The 23443-nt window shown below is 39.1% G+C and overlaps 1 protein-coding gene across 1 annotated transcript in view; it reads right to left on the bottom strand.

Moving 5' to 3' along the window:
* The window catches only part of LOC128665000 (uncharacterized), a 60595-nt gene extending 59416 nt beyond the window's left edge, over nucleotides 1-1179 (bottom strand). The window contains exon 1 of the mRNA XM_053719777.1: nucleotides 1061-1179. The gene's annotated coding sequence lies outside the window, so the exon portion shown is untranslated. The remainder of the gene's footprint in view (nucleotides 1-1060) is intronic.
* Nucleotides 1180-23443: the final 22264 nt, after the last annotated feature.

The raw sequence follows: 23443 nt of genomic DNA, 5'->3' as shown, positions 1-23443 counted from the left end.
AGGATCTGGAGAGATTCTTTTTGGAGGAATGGTCTCAGATCCCTTGCCATGCATTCTCCAAACTCATCAGGCATTATAGGTAGACTCAGAGCTGTTATCTTGGCAAAGGGAGGTAGCACAAAGTATTGACTAAAAGGGTGCCAATAATTGTGGCACACATATATTTAAAGGGACAGTCAACACCAGAATATTTGTTGTTTGCATAACCAACACAGTTATAATAATACACGTTTTACCTCTGTAATTAGCTTGTATCTAAGCCTCTGCCGACTGTCCCCTTATTTCAGTTTATTTCACAGACTAAGAAATTAGCATATGAACCTCCTAGGTTTGCTTTAGAGAACAAAGCAAAATTGGTGATAAAAGTAAATTGGAAATGTTTAAAATTACATGCCCTATTTGAATTATGAAAGGTTTTTTTGGACTTGACTGTCCCTTTAATAAAGATTTTTATTTTTGGATAAACCGGAGTTGTGTTTTGCATTTGTTTGATATCCATGAGAGCAGAGTATTTTTGTGTACTTTTTTTTAAAAAAAGATCAAAAGGTTAAAAAATAAAGTCAATTTTCACATGCTTCTTTGCTCATGTTTGCCAAGGGTGCCAATATTAGTGTAAGGGCATTGGTACCCTTTGCAGTTAAGTAGATGAAAACATGTAAAATCATATTTATGCAATATTCATATTTAATAAAGTGTTATACTGTATATTTACTGTAAAAATGTCATTCCTATGTTTGCGTCTATATTAAAACGTATTTATTCTCATACACAAAATGTATTATGAACTATAACATATTATAAACTAAAACGATATTACAACCTGTTTCATTTGTTTTTATTGTATTTATTGATTTTACTGTTGAAATTGTTCTAATTATATTTGAACTTACTGTGCCGCATGGATCCATGTTGTAATATCGTTTTAGTTTATAATATTGTCAGGTTAGGAAATATCCAGAAGTAGACCCAAATGCAAGGGCGAATTTAAACAACACCCTTGCACTCTGAGTTTAATCCAGGACGTGACCCCATGACAACCTCCAAAAAACAAAGTACTCACGATATGGAGCAGGGTTAGCCTGTGCCAAAGTAATTCATGATATCAGCCAGATAGACTTCTGAATAAGGAACTGGTTTCAGGAAATGCCTTCCACAGAATCAGGAGAGCAGGGAAAGTCACTTATACTCAGACAGAAGAAGGGTAAAACAGGAAACAGTTAATAATGCAGGATTAGGTCTTTTGTTATCAGGCAGTCTGAAGGTTAACACTGTGTAGACAGTCTTTGCAGAGTATGCAACAGGTAATCAGGCAGTTTGAGGGTTAACTCTGAGTAGACAGTCTTTGCAGAGTATGCAACAGGTAATCAGGCAGTTTGAGAGTTAACACTGTGTAGACAGTCTTTGCAGAGTATGCAACAGGTAATCAGGCAGTTTGAGGGTAAACACTGTGTAGTCAGAACTTGCAGAATTAACAACATGTAATCAGGTAGTTTGAAGGTTAACACTGTGTTGTCAGAACTTGCAGTGATAGCAACAGGTAAGCTGGTAGTTTGAAGGTTAACACAGATTAATCGTATTTGCAGAGTTTGGAAACAGGTAAACATGCAGATTGAAGGATTCACAGAAATAACAGTATTTGAATAGTTTGCACTACACAGAGTAGTCTGAATATGCAGGGATTGCAGCAGGTAAACAGGAAGTTTGAAAGTTTCACAAAACAAACAGTACTTGCATTGTTTGGAGACAGGTATTCAGGAGGTTGAAGGTTAATCCAGCATAGTAAGTCCTTGAAGATATTGGCAACAGAAAAGCAGCAATTAGAGAGATTCCTCAGCGAAATCCTAACAGAAGCCTCAAAGTTAACAAACAAACGGACACTGGAGAAACAGGAAGCCAGAATAAAAAGCCTGGTTGTGACATCATCAGGAAGGGGTGGCTCAGACACCTGTCAATCAAGCACACAGAGAGGACTGCAGAGCTTCCCAGCAGCTGAGCGTGACAGTGCCCCCTCCTCAAGGACCCCTCCGGGGGACCCGACCGGGCCTGGCAGGGTATTTCTTGTGAAAAGACTTGACAAGAGCTGGAGCATGAACATGAGAAGCCAGTTCCCAAGATCGTTCAGAGATAGGATAACCCTTCCAATGGACCAGGTAGTACAGCCGATTGCCCCATAGCTTGGAATCGAGAATCTGGCTGACTTCAAACTCAGAAGTTCCCTCTACGGAAAGTGGAGGAGGTGGTTTACTCTTGATAGGGTACCGATTGTAGATGACTGGCTTGAGTAGGGAGACATGAAACACTGGATGGATCTTGAGAGTCTTGGGTAAGGCCAGGCGGTATGCAGAAGAACAAACTCTGGAAACAATTCGAAAAGGTCCAATGTACTTAGGACCCAACTTGGTACAAGGTTGTTTTAGACGTATGAATCTGGTGGATAAAAATACTCTGTCTCCAGTACGAAGTAAAGGAGCCTTGCACCTTCTGCGATCAGCATATTTCTTATGTCTTAAGGAAGAAGAGAGTAGATTTTGACGAATGAGTTGCCAGTGATTACTGAGATTTTTCACTATACGATCTGCTCCAGGGACTTCAGTAGAACTGGTAATCATAGGAAAGGTTCTAGGTTCAAATCCATAAGCTGCCTTAAAGGGAGAGGTCTGTAATGAGGCGTTATAACGTGAGTTGTGAGCTTATTCCGCCAAAGGCAGTGGTGATGGTCTACATAATGTCTTAGAAAAGATTCCAAGGCTTGATTTACACGCTCAGTCTGTCCGTTGGATTGAGGATGGTATGCAGTAGAAAGTGATATGTTGATTCTGAAGTGTTTACAAAAAGACCTCCAAAATTTGGAAACAAATTGGACTCCACGATCTGAGACCATGTCAGTGGGAAAACCATGTAAACGAGATATATGTAGAACAAAGAGTTCAGAAAGTCTTTGAGCTGTAGGCAAGCCTGGAAGAGGTATGAAGTGAGCAGACTTGGAGAACCGATCCACCACTACCCAAATGGTCGTATTTCCAGCAGAAACAGGAAGATCTGTAACAAAGTCCATGGATAAGTGAGACCAAGGGTAATGAGGAATAGGAAGAGGGTGTAATAGACCAAACGGTCGATGAGAAGATTGTTTGTTCGAAGCACAAGAACTACAAGCAGCAATATAATCCTTAACATCCCTCCTCATAGTGGACCACCAAACATGCTGCTTCAGTTTCCACAACGTATTGGTTATTCCCGGATGACCTGCTGAAATGTTGTCATGAGCCCAACGTAGAAGCTTAAGACGTAATCCTTTGGGTACATACAGGATACCAGAAGGTAGTTTGCAAGAAGATGGTACCCGGACTTGAGCAGCATGTAAAGCCTGTACTGGAAAAGAGGATACTTGAGCCAAAACTTTGACTGGACGTAGTATAGGTTCTGAATCCAATGGAGAAGGTTCAGAAGATTGGAACTGCCTAGATAAAGCATCTGCCTTGGAATTTTTTGAACCAGGAACATAGGAAAGTACAAAATTAAACCTGGAGAAGAACAAGGCCCACCGAGCCTGACGAGGATTGAGACGTGTAGCTGTTTGGAGGTATAAAAGATTCTTGTGATCTGTCAGAATGAAAAAAGGTTGACTGGTACCCTCTAACCAATGCCTCCATTCATCCAAAGCTAATTTTATAGCCAAAAGCTCCTTATTGCCCACATCATAATTTAACTCGGCAGGATTGAATTTTTTCGAAAAGAACGCCACAGGATGTATCTTGCTGGTAGTCGGATCACGTTGGGAGAGAACAGCTCCAGCTGCTATAGAGGAAGCGTCAACCTCCAAAATAAACTGGAAATCAGGAATTGGATGACTGAGAAGAGGTGCAGAAGAAAATGCTGATTTTAGCGTTTCAAAAGCCTGTGCTGCCGAAGAGGACCAGTTCTTATAATTTTGCCCTTTCTTAGTAAGAGAAGTGAGTGGAGACGTGATGTCAGCAAAGTTCTTTATAAACTTTCTATAGTAATTGGCAAAGCCAAGAAACCTCTGCAGGGATTTGAGAGTAGTTGGTCTGGGCCAGTCCTTGATAGCCGACAGTTTAGCAGGATCCATCTCAAAACCTGATTCAGAAATGATATACCCCAAAAAGGGGATGGAACTCTGATGAAAAGAGCATTTCTCCAATTCAGCGAACAGGGAATTGTCTTGTAACCTCTGAAGAACCAGTCTTACATGATGTACATGTTCCTGTAATGTTTTTGAATAGATTAGAATGTCATCGAGGTAAATGATAACAAATTGATTTAGATAATCTCTGAAGATTTCGTTAACAAAGTGCTGAAATACTGCTGGTGCATTGCACAATCCAAATGGCATTACTAGATACTCATAGTGACCAAATCTAGTGTTAAATGCTGTCTTCCATTCGTCTCCTTTACGGATTCTGACCAGATTGTAGGCCCCACGGAGATCTAACTTGGAAAAAATAGAATCACCTTGAAGACGATCGAATAACTCATAAATGAGCGGCAAAGGATAACTGTTTTTGACAGTAATCTGATTCAAGGCTCGATAATCAATACAGGGACGAAGACCTCCATCTTTTTTCCCAATGAAGAAAAAACCTGCACCCACAGGTGAAGAGGAAGGACGAATGAATCCTCTGGCTAAGTTGTCCTTTATGTATTCCTCAAGAGAGACATTTTCTTGATGAGAGAGGGGATAGGTCCTTCCCTTAGGTAGAGGAGCCCCTGAATACAATTCGATAGGACAGTCAAATATCCGGTGTGGAGGTAACGTCTCAGCCTCTTTTTTTTGAAAACACATCACTAAAGGCATGATAGTAATTGGGCAATGATTCAGGAACTTCCACCATAGCTACGACAGGACTGGATGGTTTAGAGGGATTTTGCAGGCAATGTTTGAAACAGGTAGTTCCCCAGGAAATAAGTTCTCCTTTAGACCATGAGAAAACTGGATCATGAAGCTGCAACCAAGGTAACCCCAGAATCAATGGTATGTGGGGAGAAGAGATGACATCTAAACGAATAATTTCAGAATGAAGTATGCCCACAGTCAAAAGAAGAGGAATGGTAGAATGCTTTATGATACCAGTACCTAGAGGCTGTCCACTGACAGTAGTTACCTTAATTAACTGTTTCTTGGCTTGAAGAGGAATCCTGAGAGAGTCAGCAAAGTTAGAATCAATGAATACTCCAGCAGCTCCAGAATCGATGAGAGCTTGAGCTCGAAACTTGGTGTTTCCAAAAGAGATAGTTACAGGAACAAAAAGTTTAGAATTGAGGGAAGACATGGGATTCTGGCTTAACTCTGTCCCTCTATCAAAAGTTAAGCCTTGGCTTTTACTGGCCGGATAGGACAGTCCTTCAGTAAATGTCCTTTGGTACCACAATACAGACATAACCCAAGAGTACGCCTTCTATGGCGTTCAGCTTTTGACAATTTAATAGCTCCTATTTCCATGGGTTCCACAGACTCAGGAGATTGGGAATTATTATTAGAAAGACTTGAGGTTCGATTAGGAGGACGAAATGAAGATTTAACAAAGGATCTCCGATCCCTATCTCTCTCCTGAAGACGTTCAGAATGCCGGGCGTCAAGAGTAATACATAAATTGATAAGACCCTCCAATGAATCGGGGAGTTCCCGAAATACTAGTTCATCCTTAAGGCGTTCGCAAAGTCCTTTGCGAAAGGCTGCCCGTAAGGCTCCATGGTTCCAATCAGTTTCTGCGGCTAAAGTCCTGAATTCAATAGCATATTGAGCTACCGAAAGGGATCCCTGTCTCAGATCCAACAATCCTGCCTCAGCAGCTGCAGACCTCCCAGGCTTGTCAAAAACAGAAGAAAAAATGGACACAAATAATTCCACATCCTGTAGTAACGGATCATTCTTCTCTAAAAGAGGGGACACCCAGGCTAGAGCCTTACCCTTCAAGAGAGAAATAATAAAGGTGATTTTGGAAGCAGAATTGGAAAAAACTTGAGGATTGTTTCTGAAGTGTAAACGACACTGATTAAGGAATCCCCGGCATTCTTCTGGATTACCGTCATATTTATCTGGAAGTGGGATTCGTGGTATATTCTGTCCAACAGTTTGAGGTGGATTAAAAACAGCATTGGTGCTAGTAGCAGTGGCAGCAGGAGTCACCGTCGCTTGAGAAGGAGCGGAGAGGTTATGTAGCAGAGCAGTAATCTGGTCAAGCTTGGAATCCAAAGATTGCAAATGAGCAGAATGATTTCCTAGAAGTTGCCCTTGTAGAGCCACAGCCCTGGATAACTCGTCAGGGTCTATATTATGGTCCGTTTGTACTGTCAGGTTAGGAAATATCCAGAAGTAGACCCAAATGCAAGGGCGAACTTAAACAACACCCTTGCACTCTGAGTTTAATCCAGGACGTGACCCCACGACAACCTCCAAAAAACAAAGTACTCACAATATGGAGCAGGGTTAGCCTGTGCCAAAGTAATTCATGATATCAGCCAGATAGACTTCTGAATAAGGAACTGGTTTCAGGAAATGCCTTCCACAGAATCAGGAGAGCAGGGAAAGTCACTTATACTCAGACAGAAGAAGCGTAAAACAGGAAACAGTTAATAATGCAGGATTAGGTCTTTTGTTATCAGGCAGTCTGAAGGTTAACACTTTGTAGACAGTCTTTGCAGAGTATGCAACAGGTAATCAGGCAGTTTGAGGGTTAACTCTGAGTAGACAGTCTTTGCAGAGTATGCAACAGGTAATCAGGCAGTTTGAGAGTTAACACTGTGTAGACAGTCTTTGCAGAGTATGCAACAGGTAATCAGGCAGTTTGAGGGTAAACACTGTGTAGTCAGAACTTGCAGAATTAACAACATGTAATCAGGTAGTTTGAAGGTTAACACTGTGTTGTCAGAACTTGCAGTGATAGCAACAGGTAAGCTGGTAGTTTGAAGGTTAACACAGATTAATCGTATTTGCAGAGTTTGGAAACAGGTAAACATGCAGATTGAAGGATTCACAGAAATAACAGTATTTGAATAGTTTGCACTACACAGAGTAGTCTGAATATGCAGGGATTGCAGCAGGTAAACAGGAAGTTTGAAAGTTTCACAAAACAAACAGTACTTGCATTGTTTGGAGACAGGTATTCAGGAGGTTGAAGGTTAATCCAGCATAGTAAATCCTTGAAGAGATTGGCAACAGAAAAGCAGCAGTTAGAGAGATTCCTCAGCGAAATCCTAACAGAAGCCTCAAAGTTAACAAACAAACGGACACTGGAGAAACAGGAAGCCAGAATAAAAAGCCTGGTTGTGACATCATCAGGAAGGGGTGGCTCAGACACCTGTCAATCAAGCACACAGAGAGGACTGCAGAGCTTCCCAGCAGCTGAGCGTGACAAATATGTTATAGTTCATAATACATTTTGTGTATGAGAATAAATACGTTTTAATATAGACGCTGACATATCACATATAGTTTTACTAACACATTTTATATATATCCTACCTGCCGCAGCCTTCTTTTAGGCGCTCCTAACCACACTCTATATTCATTACTTCATCTGGGGTGGCTAGGTACCCCTTTCTTGGAGCTTTTAGGCAACGATAAACTAAGCGCTGGGTTAACTATTAACTACATTCCTATTCTAAGTATTTATAGATATTCCTATATACAGTACATCTGTATATATCTACACCTATATATAATTATGTCTATATAGGTATAGATATACAGGCATAAACTGAAGGTTTTTCCAACATATACATAAATATGCATGAATGCACATACTGTATATACCCACACCACCAGCAAAAGGATTATGATTCACTAAAGGCTCAGATGATGGTTAGTATTTTTTAGCAATATTTTTTAATTAAGGTATGTACATGTTTTTTTAGACATAATGCTTTTGCACACTTAATAGACTACAGTGTAATGTAAATATAGCTTTTATATGCACTGGGAAGCAAAAAATTAGAGTGACTCACTTTATTGCTATAGTCGCTTTATTGTGGTGGCTCCGAACCCGCAATATCTCCAAGGTATGCCTCTATATTGTACCAAAAAAACATTATATATATATATATATATATATACATACATATACAGTATATATATATATATATATATAGATATATATATATACATATACAGTATATATATATATATATATATATATATATATATATTATATATGTGTGTATGTATGAATAAATAGAACATATTCTTCTATGTGAAGAACATTGGAATGTGAAATATTCATATTTTCATACTAAGTTAGTGCACTTGAGAATATACATGCACAACCCGACACACGCAAAAAGCTTACTTCTAGCACATTAATGCTCGAGCAGGAGCATTAATTAGTCCTCCACTAGTACTCTGGCCCTTAATAAAGTGTTATACTGTGTATTTGCTGTAAATATTTCATAGTCCAATGTTCTGCACATGGGGGAATATGTTCTAAGTATATTTAAATAGATATTCCAATATATAGTTGTATATATCTATACCTATATATAATTAACTATATATATAGGTATAGATATATATTTTACCAAAAAAAACATCATATATATGTAGAACTATGTATTTATGAATAAATAGAATATATTCTTCTATGTGAAGAACATTTAAATGTGAAATATTCATATTTTCATACAGGTTAGCGCACTTTAGAATATGCGATCAGGTTTGCGCACGAGTAGGGTGTTTTCCCCCCACTTTTTGGAGTCTATTGACTTCTATGGGGGAATACGTTATCACATAGCTTTTTACGAACATCGGGTTAGCATGCAAGCGAAAACTTTTTATTTTCAACTTGTAATACAAGTGCTACCCGACGAGCCAAAAAAAGTTAATTAAATACTGCTCCACTTGTAATCTGGCCCATAATGCATGTGTCATCTTATAAGAATTTCATACAATGCATTATTAGATCGCCCAATTAAGGGAGTATGTAGCTCCCAAAACATTGTCAATTTTATAGATATTCATCAATCAATACATTTTGATAAATTACCTTTTCCCCCTAATAAAGCATTGTGCTGAAGTCTATATTTGGTTGAAGCATAAACTGGCTGGTGAGGCCCACATATAATTCCAGCACCTCCCCCCATTGTTGTTACTATTGTTGTGCATGTGCTATTAAACCAAATATTCCACTAATATGGGTAGACTTGATGGGTCTTTTGGTTCTTATCTGCTGTCAAATTCTATGTTTATTTATATGTTTTTATGGCTATATATATATATGTGTGTGTGTGTGTGTGTGTTGTGAATTAATATTCAATTATACATTTTTAAAAGCTGACAACCTAAACATTGTGTACCTTCTATGAGCTTTAAGAAATGCCATTAATTAAAATTAAAATTACCTCTACTACTACATCCTATCATATCTGCACTCAATTATATATATTTACATGAAAATTTGTTTTCCTAGGAATATATGTATATGTTTTATTAACTTAATGGGACCTGCGTGTCCTCCCCAATCCTATGTTTGAAATACGTTATGTTTTGTAACTCTTTATTCTCTGAATAAAACCTTTGAAAACTTAAAAAAAAAAAAAGACCTTTACTTAATTTTGTATCATTAATAGTCATTATAGTGACACTTTTAATTCTCAAACTTATTTCTTTTGGCTTTCATATAGGTATTGTTTTTCACTAATCACTATTTGTTTTTATTATCTTTGATTTTACATTGAGCTCCTTTAGATGATAATTGTTGTAACCTTTCAACTACTAACAGTATCCTGCATATAATACTGCAGAAATCATATTTAACGTCTAGATATCATCCCTCTTGAGCAATTTCCTAGGCCAGTCAAGCTGTGCTTCAGATACAGCAAGTCTGCTGCAAATAACAATAATGACCAACACTATTGCACCATAAAACAGAGAATACTATAAAAGTCAACATAAAAAAGAAGTATTACAACAACAAACCTCTTTAATATGCCATATATGGGTTAATATGCTGTTTTCATTATAGTGCCTTTTAAACACATTGCAGTTGAGATGCCATTAGAATGTACAAGGCATATTTAGAGTTTGTTGGCTTATAAAATAGTTAGTTTTGCAACTAAAGGAAATACAAAAATGCGTTTAAAAAGAGTTTACCGTTGGTGACCCATTTGATCAAAGTTTTGTGGTCCTGTAAGGGGGTTCTCCAGGCTATCGCCAAACATTGCAAAGAACATAGAAATGACTTCGTCAGAATCATAATTACACAGCCGAAGAGCAGCCATGATCTCCTTGTAATCAGTGATGGCCGGTACCGCTTCCTGTGTGTTAAAAAAAGATAAGATGTCAGAATTACCGTTAGCTTTATTGATATTTACCTAGTAGTAGAGTACAGATTTTCTTTCTTACCTTCACTTTGCGCACAGAACGTGCTGTTAAATCCACATTCATTTCCCATAGCAATGGTAATATAAGCCAGGCGCCAGAATCACTGTCAAAGTATTTGCAGACATTTGTCTTTTCCTGTAGAGTAGAAAAATATCCAGTTTTGTGAGAGAAAAAATACACCTAAAAGCCATTTAACCTCAAATAGACAGAAGGTATGCCAGGTAACAGATCTGATCTTCCCATGAGTCTTTCATCTAAATGCCAAACTAAAAACATAATATGCATGCCATCCAACTGGCTATTTTATAACTAGTATTATTTATTTGTAGTATGCTGATTACCCAAGCAAGAGACGCACAATACATGACATTTATAGTGATGCAACGTAAATCCAGGAAATATGAACAGACACTTGGCTATACAAATTGATACAGAAGCATAGCCTCAGCATACCTAACCCATATACCCTTCATAAGATCCTGTCATCACATACTGAAAAAAAAAGCTGGAACCTATATGCAATGCAACAGATATAACTAACTTTCGTGACAACATCACTATCTTAGCTAAATATGTTTTATTCACATACTTTACAACAAACAACACTGGTATAGCTTCCAACAAGTATTAATCCCCTATTCCTTTCAAAAGGGGATCCACATACTTGGAGAAAATAGAAATCCTTAATTGTGGAAATAAGTATAAAAGTATACAAGGCAATGCAAGCTCAGGAAATTCGCCCTACGTGTTTCATACCTATAGAGGCACTTCATCAGGGATAAATTGAGACCTCCCCTTGAACGTCTTTTATAGTATAAACTTAAAGGGATATTCCAGCCAAAATTAGAAACCACATGGGTGCATTTTGGTATTGAACAGAAACAATTTTGTAATATACAAATATTAGCAAAAATGTTTCTAATAAAAGCTATAGCTGTTTCAAAAGTGTATTTAAGTATGCACCGTGCACCAGCATTTTAAACCCAACACTTGATCTGAGAGACTAAGGTGTTGTACCATCTGGTAATGACTCAATTTGTTAATTGCTGACATGATACAAGCCCACTGATGATCTGAGCAGCTGCATTATTTAAAATGTGGGTGCAGTAAAAATATCTAGCTATGCTTCACTTGCACGTGCTGAGAAAAATGTTAACACTAAAACAGTGATAACTCTTAATAGAAGCATTTTTGTCAATACATGTACATTTATATTTTGACTAGAATGTTCCTTTAACTCTTTACAAACCATACAAAATTTACATACACTATATACATATTTAAAAATCAGCAAATTCTCTTCAAAGCATATGTTAGTAACGTTATCGTAGTGTGTGTGTTGCTAAGGTGCTCACATAAATATTTATTTATTATGGTATATAAACAGTATTAAAAAAAGGTATAAGTTAAAAAAAGCACCAAAATGTTTGTAACACACAATGGGGCCGATTTATGAAGCTGCAAATGCCGCATTTTCCGTACGAGCCTTCAGGCTTGCTGAAAACAAAAGTTAAGAAGCAGCGGATGTAAGACGGCTGCTCCTTAACTCATCCGCCACTTCTGACACCCCCTGCTAGCGGCCGATTGCCCGCGAATGTGCAGGGGGCGGCATTGCACAAGCATTTCATACAAAATGCGTGTGCAATGATAAATGCCGACAGCGTATCCGCTAAATCGGCCCCAATGACTCAAAACTGTATCACCTGCTATCTGTTTCCTATACTAACCAACATATTCGAAGGGTCTTTGATAATTAATACATACAAGAATGGAATTTGTTTTTCAGAATATTTTGATACTTTGTTGCGATCTACCGCATTAGCAATATCAGTTTGTTACAAACCCAGTTCAGTAAACTTTGTATAGCTATCGAACAGTTAAACCCCTAATCCCCAAAAGCAGTCTTAAAAAAGACCTGAAAATTAAAAATGGTTCAGACATAGGGCTAGATTTAATAAGCAGCGGATGCTGCTGTCTCCACTTGACGTGTTCGGCTCGCCGGAATCTGACTACTAATACTGTACAAGTGCTTATTACACATTTGTAAACCTTAAATGATTGATTTTTTATGATTTACGTGATTTCGGTCTACAATAAAAAAGGCCCATGTTGGAAATGAATATTTCCCAGATGAAAAAGATCTCTGTTTAACAATAGTGGAATTTAGAAATCTTACACAATTAATCATTCAAATCACAAACTTACGTTTGCTCCATTTAAACTTATTTATCCATTGAAACAATGAAGCTGCTTCAGTCTCACCTAAAGTTTTGAGCCTCACTGTACAGAACGAGGTTTTACTATGCAACAGGATTAAAAAAATGTAACAGGTTTGAAAAAAAAATAAACAAGTTATAAATCACACCAAAATACCACAACACCTGCTTTAACCCCTTTAGGACCACAGCACTTTTCCATTTTCTGTCCGTTTGGGACCAAGGCTATTTTTACATTTCTGCGGTGTTTGTGTTTAGCTGTAATTTTCCTCTTACTCATTTACTGTACAAACACATATTATATACCGTTTTTCTCGCCATTAAATGAACTTTCTAAAGATACCATTATTTTCATCATCCTATAATATAAAAGGCCAGAGTGTGTTTGTCCGAAGCTGTCATGCGCAGTAGAGACAGCGCGAGGACAAACACACCTGGCCTTCAACACAGTCTGACCTGGCATCTGGGCCTGGGCCGACCGTGCGTGAGGGGGACGGGGCCGGGCGTGATGTGGGCGGGGCAGACGCCAGGAGAGAGAAAGCTCAAAAGAGGGGGGATAGAGAGAGAGCAAAAGAGGGGGGAGTAGAGATGAGAGGGAGAGAGACAGCAAAAGAGAGGGGGAAGGGAGAGCAAAAGAAAGGGGGGGGAGAGAGAACAAAATAGGGGAGATAGAGAGAGCAAAAGAGAGGGAGACAGCAAAAGAGAGGGGGAGAAAGGGGAGAGAGAGAGCAAAAGAGAGGGGACAGAGTGCAAAAGAGGGGAGAGAGAGGGGGATAGAGAGAAAGCAAAAGAGGGGGATAGAGAGCAAAAGATGGGGGATAGAGAGAGCAAAAGTGGGTGGATAGAGAGAGAAAAAGAGAGGGAGACAGCAAAAGAGAGGGGGAGGGAGAGCAAAAGAAAGGGGAGAGAGAGCAAAATAGGGGAGATAGAGAGAGCAAAAGAGAGGGAGAGAGACAGCAAAAGAGAGGGGGGAGAAAGAGGAGAGAGAGAGCAAAAGAGAGGGGAGAGAGAGCAAAAGAGAGGGGGGAGAGCGCAAAAGAGAGGAGAGAGAGAGAGCAAAAGAGAGGGGGAAAGAAAGTGGGGAAAAGAGAGGAGTGAGAGAGAGCAAAAGAGAGGGGGAGAGAGAGCAAAAGAGAGGGGTGAGAGCACAAAAGAGAGGGGAGAGAGAGCACAAAAGAGAGAGGGGAAGTGGGGGGAGAGAGAGAGCGCAAAAGAGAGGGGGAGAGAGAGAGCATAAGAGAGGGGGAGAGAGAGAGCATAAGAGAGGGGGGGAGAGAGAGAGAGAACAAAAGAGAGGGGGAGAGAAAGAGCAAAAGAGAGGGGGAGAGAGACAGCAAAAGAGAGGGGGAGAAAGAGAGCAAAAGAAAGGGGAGAGAAAGCAAAAAAGGGGGGATAGAGGGAGCAAAAGAGGGGGGAGAAAGAGCATAAGAGAGGGGGGATAGAGAGAGCAAAAGAGAGGGGGAGAGAAAGAGCAAAAGAGAGGGGGAGAGAGACAGCAAAAGAGAGGGGAGAAAGAGAGCAAAAGAGGGGGTATAAAGAGAGAAAAAAAGGGGGGTAGAGAGAGCAAAAGAGAGGGGGAGAGAGAGAGCAAAAGAGAGGAGGAGAGAGCAAAAGAAAGGGGTGGAGAGAGAGAGCGCAAAAGAGGGGGTATAAAGAGAGAAAAAAGGGGGGTAGAGAGAGCAAAAGAGAGGGGGAGAGAGAGAGCAAAAGAGAGGAGGAGAGAGCAAAAGAAAGGGGTGGAGAGAGTGAGCGCAAAAGAGAGGGGGAGAGAGCAAAAGAAAGGGGTGGAAAGAGCAAAAGAGGAGGGATAAAGAGAGCAAAAGAGAGGGAGAGAGATAGCAAAAGAGAGGGGGGGAGAGCGCAAAAGAGAGGGGGAAGGAGAGAGAGACAGCAAAAGAGAGAAGGAGAGAGAGAGAGCAAAAGAGAGGGAGGAGAGCACAAAAGAGAGGGAGGAAAAGATACAGGGGAGAGAGAGAGTAAAAGAGAGGGAGAGAGAGCAATGGATAGGGGGGAGAGAGAGCAAAAGAGAGAGTGGGGGAGTGAGCAGAAGAGAGGGGGGGGAAGAAAGAGCAAAAGGGAGGGGGGATAGAGAGAGAGCAAGGGGTGGAACCACTGTACTGCAAAAAATGGCCCGTGTATACAGGCTTTAGGACTAGTATCTTATAATTTACTATAACAAAATGATAAAATATGAGGAAAAAATGAAAAAAAAAAACTTTTTCTAACTTTGACCCCAAAAATCTTTTACACATCTACAACCACCAAAAAAACACCCATGCTAAATAGTTTCTAAATTTTGTCCTGAGTTTAGAAATACCCAATGTTTACATGTTCTTTGCTTTTTTTCAAGTTATAGGGCAATAAATACAAGTAGCACTTTGCTATTTCCAAACCACTTTTTCTCCAAATTAGCACTAGTTACATTGGAACACTGATTTATGTCTGGAATCCCTGAATATCCCTTGACATGTACTGTATATATGTTTTTTAGAAGACAACCCAAAGTATTGATCTAGACACATTTTGGTATATTTTATGCCACCATTTCACCGCCAAATGCGCACCACGCGTGTATTATGCCCAGCAGTGAAGGGGTTAATTAGGGAGCTTTTATGAAGCTTGTAGGGTTAATTTTAGCTTTAATTAAATGTAGTAGACAACCCAAAGTATTGATCTAGGCCTATTTTGGTATATTTCATGCCACCATTTCACCGCCAAATGCGATCAAATAACAAAAATAGTTCACTTTTTCACAAACGTTTTCACAAACTAGGTTTCTCAATGAAATTATTTACAAACAGCTTGTGCAATTATGGCACAAATGGTTGTAAATGCTTCTCTGGGATTACCTTTGTTCAGAAATAACATACACATATGGCTTTGGCGTTGCTTTTTGGCAATTAGAAGGCTGCTAAATGCCGCTGCGTACCACACTTGTATTATGCCCAGCAGTGAAGGGGTTAATTAGGTAGCTTGTAGGGAGCTTGCAGGGTTAATTTTAGCTTTAGTGTAGAGATCAGCCTCACATCTGAAACATCCCATCCCCTGATCCCCACCAAACAGCTCTATTCCCTCCCCTACCCCACAATTGTCCCCGCCATCTTAAGTACTGGCAGAAAGTCTGCCAGTACTAAAATAAAAGGTATCTTTTATTTATTTTTTTATTTTTTTCCACATATTTACATATTCTGCTGTGTAGGATCCCCCCTTAGCCCCCAACATCCCTGATCTCCCCCACACAGCTCTTTAACCCTCCCCCTCTACCTTATTGTGCGCCATCTTGGGTACTGGCAGCTGTCTGCCAGTACCCAGTTTTCCATAAAATGTTATTTTTTGGGGCTTTTCCATATTTTTCTGTAGTGTAGATTTCCCCCCCCCACAATAAACAACCCCCACACCCTCCCAGATCCCTTAGATCAACATGCCCTCCCTCCTCTCTCCCACTTTGTGTAAAAAAATGTTTCATAGTGTAGCAGTTCCCACCTGCTCCCGCCCCCGTGCACGCGCATGCCCATGCGCGCCCCCGGCGTCCCCTTACATGATCCCGCCCCCCTCTGACTTTCAACCCACATTGATGGCCACCCATCTGCCTCCCACATCGGCTCCCACCCACCAATGATCGTTGCCATCGATGTTCGATGCAGAGAGGGCCACAGAGTTGCTCTCTCTGCATCGGATGGCTAGAAAAAGTTATTGCAGGATGCCTCAATATTGAGGAATCACTGCAATAACATGTAAGCGGCTGGAAGCGATCAGGATCGCTTCCACCGCTTGAAGACACCAACGACGTACAGGGTACATCATTGGTCGTTAAGGACATTTTTTGTAGGACGTACCCTGTACTTCGTTGGTCCTTATGGGGTTAATACAGTCTACTCTAACGTGTATATTTTTACGGCTAGATTTAGAGTTCTGCGGCCAAAGGGGTGCGTTAGCTACGCGTGCTTTTTTTCCCCCGCACCTTTTAAATACCGCTGGTATTTAGAGTTCACAGAATGGCTGCGTTAGGCTCCAAAAAAGGAGCGTAGAGCATAATTTAACGCCACTGCAAGTCTCGATACCAGCGGTGCTTACGGACGCGGCCAGCTTCAAAAACGTGCTCGTGCACGATTCCCCCATAGAAAACAATGGGGCTGTTTGAGCTGAAAAAAAACCTAACACCTGCAAAAAAGCAGCGTTCAGCTCCTAACACAGCCCCATTGTTTGCTATGGGGAAACACTTCCTATGTCTGCACCTAACACCCTAACATGCACCCCGAGTCTAAACACCCCTAATCTTACACTTATTAACCCCTAATCTGCCGCCCCCGCTATCGCTGACCCCTGCATATTATTATTAACCCCTAATCTGCCGCTCCGTACACCACCGCAAGATACATTATAGCTATGTACCCCTAATCTGCTGCCCCTAACACCGCCGACCCCTATAATATATTTATTAACCCCTAATCTGCCCCCCTCAACATCGCCTCCACCTGCCTACACTTATTAACCCCTAATCTGCCGAGCGGACCGCACCGCTACTATAATAAAGTTATTAACCCCTAATCCGCCTCACTCCCGCCTCAATAACCCTATAATAAATAGTATTAACCCCTAATCTGCCCTCCCTAACATCGCCGACACCTAACTTCAAGTATTAACCCCTAATCTGCCGATCGGAGCTCACCGCTACTCTAATACATTTTTTAACCCCTAAAGCTAATTCTAACCCTAACCCTAACACCCCCCTAAGTTAAATATAATTTTATTCTAACGAAATAAATTAACTCTTATTAAATAAATTATTCCTATTTAAATCTAAATACTTACCTGTAAAATAAACCCTAATATAGCTACAATATAAATAATAATTATATTGTAGCTATTTTAGGATTAATATTTATTTTACAGGCAACTTTGTATTTATTTTAACCAGGTACAATAGCTATTAAATAGTTAATAACTATTTAATAGTTACCTAGTTAAAATAATTACAAAATTACCTGTAAAATAAATCCTAACCTAAGTTACAATTAAACCTAACACTACACTATCAATAAATTAATTAAATAAAATACCTACAAATAAATAATAAAAAAGAACTAAGTTACAAAAAATCGGAACAGCCAATAGAATGCGAGCTCAATCTGATTGGCTGATCCAATCAGCCAATCGGATTGAACTTGATTCTGATTGGCTGATTCCATCAGCCAATCAGAATATTCCTACCTTAATTCCGATTGGCTGATAGAATCCTATCAGCCAATCGGAATTCGAGGGACGCCATCATGGATGACGTCATTTAAAGGAACCGTCATTCGGCGAGTAGGCGTCGGTTGAAGAGGATGTTCCGAGTCGGCTTGGAAGAAGATGGCTCCGCTCCAGAAGAAAGAAGATTGAAGATGCGGCTTGATAGAAGACTTCATCCCGATGATGGACTTCCAACTTCAGCCCGATGATGGAGTTCTTCAGCCGCCGCTTGGATCAAGACTTCGGACCCTCTTCTGGACCGATCGCTGAACCCGGTGAGGTGAAGACAAGGTAGGGAGATCTTCAGGGGCTTAGTGTTAGGTTTATTTAAGGGGGGTTTGGGTTAGATTAGGGGTATGTGGGTGGTGGGTTGTAATGTTGGGGGGGGGTATTGTATGTGTTTTTTTTACAGGCAAAAGAGCTGAATTCTTTGGGGCATGCCCCGCAAAGGGCCCTTTTCAGGGCTGGTAAGGTAAAAGAGCTTTGAACTTTTTTAATTTAGAATAGGGTAGGGCATTTTTTTATTTTGGGGGGCTTTGTTATTTTATTAGGGGGCTTATAGTAGGTGTAATTAGTTTAAAATTGTTGGAATATTTTTCTAATGTTTGTAAATATTTTTTTATTTTTTGTAACTTAGTTCTTTTTTATTATTTATTTGTAGGTATTTTATTTAATTAATTTATTGATAGTGTAGTGTTAGGTTTAATTGTAACTTAGGTTAGGATTTATTTTACAGGTAATTTTGTAATTATTTTAACTAGGTAACTATTAAATAGTTATTAACTATTTAATAGCTATTGTACCTGGTTAAAATAAATACAAAGTTGCCTGTAAAATAAATATTAATCCTAAAATAGCTACAATATAATTATTATTTATATTGTAGCTATATTAGGGTTTATTTTACAGGTAAGTATTTAGATTTAAATAGGAATAATTTATTTAATAAGAGTTAATTTATTTCGTTAGAATAAAATTATATTTAACTTAGGGGGGTGTTAGGGTTAGAATTAGCTTTAGGGGTTAAAAAATTTATTAGAGTAGCGGTGAGCTCCGATCGGCAGATTAGGGGTTAATACTTGAAGTTAGGTGTCGGTGATGTTATGGAGGGCAGATTAGGGGTTAATACTATTTATTATAGGGTTATTGAGGCGGGAGTGAGGCAGATTAGGGGTTAATAACTTTATTATAGTAGCAGTGCGGTCCGCTCGGCAGATTAGGGGTTAATAAGTGTAGGCAGGTGGAGGCGACGGTGAGGGGGGCAGATTAGGGGTTAATAAATATAATATAGGGGTCGGCGGTGTTAGGGGCAGCAGATTAGGGGTTCATAGGGATAACGTAGGTGGCAGCGGCGTGCGGTCGGCAGATTAGGGGTTAAAATTTTTTAATAGAGTGGCGGCGATGTGGGGGGGGCCTCGGTTTAGGGGTACATAGGTAGTTTATGGGTATTAGTGTACTTTAGAGCACAGTAGTTAAGAGCTTTATAAACCGGCGTTAGCCCAGAAAGCTCTTAACTACTGACTTTTTTCTGCGGCTGGAGTTTTGTCGTTAGATTTCTAACGCTCACTTCAGCCACGACTCTAAATACCAGCGTTAGAAAGATCCCATTGAAAAGATAGGATACGCAAATGGCGAAGGGGGATCTGCGGTATGGAAAAGTTGCGGCTGCAAAGTGAGCGTTAGACCCTTTCCTGACTGACTCCAAATACCAGAGGGCGGTAAAAACCAGCGTTAGGACCCTCTAACGCTGGTTTTGACGGCTACTGCCCAACTCTGAATCTAGCCGTTAGTTGTTTTTTTTAAAAGGAACACCATGAATTTTACAACCTCGCAAGATCTCTAATAGTGACACCAGACTGTGACATGAAACACTTCAGAAGGAAAATTGCATTTTTTTTTTTCAAAAAAATACCATGTATCTGGAATGCTAACAATCAACACAGAACTCCAGAGAATAAGATCTTGTTCTTGTGGAAGTGATTGCCAAGACAAACTGTTACTTAAACGGACAGTATATACCAATTTTCATATAACTGCATGTAATATACACTGCTATAAAGAATAATATGCACAGATACTGATCTAAAAATCCAGTATAAAATAGTTTAAAAACTTACATAGAAGCATCCAGTTTAGCTCTGTTAAATATATAGCTGGAACACCCACTGCAAGTGGGAAAAAGCAGACACTCCCCCTCCCCCTTCCTCTGCATATGAAAAGACTCTTTACACAAACAGGAACAAACTAGAGTAGATATACGTCGGTATACTCCTAAAACTTTGGGGCTTGGTTAGGAGACTGAAAATCAGAGCAATGTTATTTAAAAATAAGCAAAACTATAATTTAAATAAAAAATAAAAAACTGTATGGGCTATATAAATGGATCATCTACAAAACATTTATGCAAAGAAAAATCTAGTGTATAATGTTCCTTTAAGTCTAAACATTTTTAAAACAAATTAACATCTTGTTTTCTGCAATTGTGTTTTGATAGCCAAACTCCAATCACCACTTGCCTCATTTGGAGGAGCTAATAAGGGCTTGAGTTTGTAGATGATAAGGCTAGGCACAGTCATAATGTTAAAGTGCATTGTTTTACAGTTTTTATCTGCAGGATGCTTTTTCTGAGAATTAATTAAATTATAGGAAAAAAGGGAAAAATTAATAATGAAAGCGAATTGCAATTTTTTTTACTATTCATAACTAAACATTTTATATTACAATCTCAAGGTGTTTACTGTTTCTTTAACATGTGAATATAAACCAACTACAGGCAATTTAAGTATGTGTTTGCCAAACCAGTATTCCATTCCAAAACATCCTGAGATACATGGTAACAAGCTGAAAAGGCCAGTCTGGGATTTCTTAGAGTACTTTTAGCTGGTGAATTCAATAATTGAAAAGTGGGCCTGTAAATAGGACTATAAAGGGGCTTTTTCAGATATGATGATGGCTTATGGGTGCTCAGAAACAATGGAAAATGTTTGCTTGTGATCACGCCAACATTGAAAAGTGCTTGCTGGTGGTCATTATTCTAGTGATGATTGTAAAAATGATTGTGATTAAACCCATATGCATGCGCATGTGCAAGTACAATAAAAAATGCTCTAACACCGTAGGGCAGTTTCTTTTTGTATTTTTATGTCCCTTTAATTCTCATATTCTGCAGCATATGTAAATTAAATATCCTGCTATAGAACTAAACCTCATAACCTCCAAACCAACCTCCATAGTTATCAAAAAGACCAAACGCTGCATAGCTGCTGGCCATCCTTAGTCTATTTATCTGCCTTTTAACTTGTTCTCCAAGTAACATGGGATCACCCGAATTCCACCAACATAGACCCCTTTCCCACCAATAAAGTCCTGCTTACTACTCCCGGTCTAAGACAACAATATTTATATGTTGGGTATTATGAAAGCCTCAATAGAACTAATTCACATAGATTTCAAGAGCACACACTTCCAGAAAGCTTCCAGACTTAAAGGGACAGTCTAGTCAAAATTAAACTTTCATGATTCAGATAGGACATGCCATTTTAAACAACTTTTTAGTTTACTTTTATCATCAAATTTTCTTTGTTCCCTTGGTGGTATTTTTGAAAACCTAAAGCTAGGTAGGCTCAAACTGATTTCTAAACTGTTGAAAACCGCCTCTTAGCTCAGAGCATTTTGAAAGTTTTCAACAGTTAGACAGTGCAAGTTCATGTTTGTCATATAGATAACATTGTGCTCACTCCCGTGAAGTAATTTAGAAGTCTGCACTGACTGGCTAAACTGCATGCCCGTCAAAGCACTGAGATAAGGGGGCAGTCTGCAGAGGCTTAAGTACAAGGTAATTACAGAGGTAAAAGTATATTATTATAACTGTGCTGGTTCTGAAAAACTGGGGAATGGATAATAAAGGGATTATCTATCTTTTTAAACAATAAACATTCTGGTGTAGACTGTCCCTTTAATACACATATCTTTTACCAGACCTTCTCTCACAAACTGAAATCTCCCTCTAACCTCTTAAAAAACTTCTCATTAAGGGACTGATGATCTAAACCTTTCCGCTCTGGCGAGATGATCTAATACGTTTCTTCAGTACCGTGAGGTCACTCAAAGACTTTTAAAAAGGTAGTTTATCTTTCTATGCAGAGTGCTGGATGTGAAGAAGAGACACCTAAATTGCAAAATTATGCAAAGAAATAACACCTAAAGATTTGGCGACATTTCTCTCCATACCGACGAGTTTTTGATCATCATGCCCTAAGTATTTGTTTTGTTATTTTCTGCATTTAATCAGATCCAATTAAAGAATATGCAATTGAATAATTAATTTCAATAAAATATGCATGCCTAGTTCTTTCATTACATTACCTCAAACATATAAGTCATGACCATTCCTTTTCCAGGTATATGGGCTGAACTCGTTCTCTCATTTTGCAAATAGCTTGGAAAACCATTAGTATCGTGTTTGACGTCATCAGGCTTCTTGTCTGACTGCAAAATGAAGATGTTACTCAAAATCACCAAAAAATTATGTATAAATGATAAAAATTAGTTGTTTTTTTTTTGGTGAAAATAGTTAGTGCCTATGATTAAGAGATAATAAGAGACTAGAGGGGCGCATCATGTGTATATCAGTATGCCAAAACAGTTGAAATAAGAAAAGCCAAGTGGGTATTCACATTAGGCCAAAGTACACTTATGTACTGGTAGGTGCAGGCTGGTAACTCAGGGTGTACCAGCTAACCCCTTCAATGCAAAGAAAAAGGCTGCTCTCCTCCTCACAGATAAATCCAGAGCTGAATGAAAAACAGGAGACAAGAGGGGCACCTCATGTGTATATCAGTATGCTGAACCACAAATGATTACAAATATAGCCAAGTGGGTACTCACATTTAGCCCAAGTACACTTATGTACTGGTAGGAGCAGGCTAGTAACTTGGGGTGTACCAGCTAACCCTCTCCAGGCATAGGTAGATCAATGCAGGGGGATGCTGCTGCACTCAAAATTAGTGGAAAGTCAGTAGCAGTGATTGTGACTGCTAAAGATGAAGGTAAACCAAAGCTTGTATAAAACAAGTTAGTTTATTAAAAACAAATATTAAAAACATTAGCAAACAATGGTTTAAAATGCAACGCGTTTCTCAGCCTTAGTATGGGCTGTTTCATCAGGCATAGTGAACCTTCTAACTGACAATCCATTTAAACTAAACTTTGACCAATAGTAAACAAGGGCACACCCCTAAGGGTGTGTGTGAATGCAAACAATACTAATTGATTGATTAGCAACAACAAAATGCGGACATGATTTTCTAAACATAATCATCCTGGAAATATAATATACATTAATATTTTGCATGAACAAAATCATGTCACGCCAGAGTGAAACATACTGGATCTATTGATTCCAGTCACTTTTTCCTTCTGGACTAAACTAAGTTATAGATTTAGCAGCTTTTTGAGACTATACCACTCTTTTGAGTTTTAATTTGGTTCCTGATATTGTATAGCATATGATTTGAGGGTTCATATCATCTTTGGTCAACATATTGTCATGGTTTACAATGAATTTATATATTGTTTATTTGAATATGTTTAGTTCTGATACATACCTATCATCCCTGTAAATCCTCACATTTTATTTGGATCTCTTCTTATTTGAATTTTT

This window comes from Bombina bombina, chromosome 6 (assembly GCF_027579735.1).
Source record: "Bombina bombina isolate aBomBom1 chromosome 6, aBomBom1.pri, whole genome shotgun sequence".
Classification (NCBI taxonomy): Eukaryota; Metazoa; Chordata; class Amphibia; order Anura; family Bombinatoridae; genus Bombina; species Bombina bombina.
Note: the sequence above shows the minus strand (reverse complement) of the source record. Positions and strands in the feature narration are given on the sequence as shown.